Raw genomic sequence first — 1,554 nt, forward strand, 5'->3', positions numbered from 1 at the left:
AGGTTTGACTCTCATCATCCACTGGAGCACAAACTGAGCTTTATCAGGACACTACAACATTGAGCGAACACCATCCCCACAGACACAAGCGGCCAGGGAAGCAGAAAAACACCAGTTCAAGAAGGCCCTGAGTAAATGTGGTTATCCCAGCAGGAGTTTTGTCAAAGCTGGGAAGGCGCCAAAAGAAGGCTCCAGCCGATCCAGGAGAGAAGGACAACCGCTGCCTAAGCGAAAACCCTTAGTGAGCCCATATCTGTCAGGCGTTTCAGAACAGTTGAGACACATTTTTTTCTAAACACCGGGTCTCTGTGGCTTTTAAACCCCAAAATATGCTGCAACAAAAACCGGTCCACCCCAAGGATCGGGTCCCCCGACACAAACAGAAGTGTACACTGTTAAATGCCAGGAGGATTGCCAGGATTTATACATCGGGGAAACCAAACAACATCTGGTGAAGTGGATAGCACAACACAGAAGAGCTCCCTCGTCAGGCCTGGACTCTGCAGTCTATTCACACCTACAGGCCAGTGGACACTCTTTCAATGATGAGGATGTAACATCCATAGGGAGGAACGCTGGCTTGAGTGCGGAGTCAAGGAGGCCATTTACGTAAATAGGGAAAGACCATCTCTGAATCGAAGAGGGGGCCTCAGAGTACATCTTTCTCCATCTTCCAATGCTGTGATTGGAGCCATTCTCCAACTCTCTGTTAATGGTATTTTTTTGGCCATTGATCAGTGGTCTATGATCAATGGTTGTTGATCAGTGGTCATGACAGTTTGCATATTAATTACAACAGACTTTGTTGGTGATGACAGCTTCAAGACACCTCCTATATGGAGAACCTGGTATCATGCATTACTCAGGTGTGACACATTCTTCCATAAAAACAGTTCAAATTCTGAAGGTTTTGTGGGCCCCTTCTATGAACTCAAATGTCTATCAGCTTTGCTTCTTACCACAGACTTTCAATTAGATTCGGTTCAGGTGATTGGCTGGGCGATTCTAGTAGCTTTATTTTCTTTTCTGAGTTTTCTTGGCTTGTGTTTGGAATCATGGTCTTCCTGAATGTCTACCCTCGTTTGTCCACCACCATTATTTTGGTTGATAGCAGCAGATTTTTATCAAGAATGTATCAAGAACAGGCCCACAACTTGATATTTCCAACTCAAAAGGCACTGCGTAACAACCTAAGACAACAAAGTTTGAACCTCCAAACATGTTGTGTATTACGGTTTGGAGTTCAAGTTTTGTCCTACCTGACCAGACTATATGTCTGTGTGTCTTTCTGTGTCTTTCTGGCTGCTGCCAAATTTCCCCTTGTGGGACAATTAAAGGATTATTCTATTCTATTCTACAGGGTGGGCCATTTATATTGATACACCATAATAACATGGGAATGGCTGGTGATATGTTAAAGTCCTGTTTGTTGCACATTAGTATATGTGAGGGGGTAAAAGAGAATAAAGTTACGTTTGTGGACTTCAGCTCTGCCTTCAACACCATCCTTCCAGACCATCTCCGAGGCAAGCTTTCCCAGATGAATGTGCCTGA

This window comes from Pundamilia nyererei, unplaced genomic scaffold (genome assembly GCF_000239375.1).
Source record: "Pundamilia nyererei isolate P.nyererei 1_Seehausen unplaced genomic scaffold, PunNye1.0 scaffold00124, whole genome shotgun sequence".
NCBI lineage: Eukaryota > Metazoa > Chordata > Actinopteri > Cichliformes > Cichlidae > Pundamilia > Pundamilia nyererei.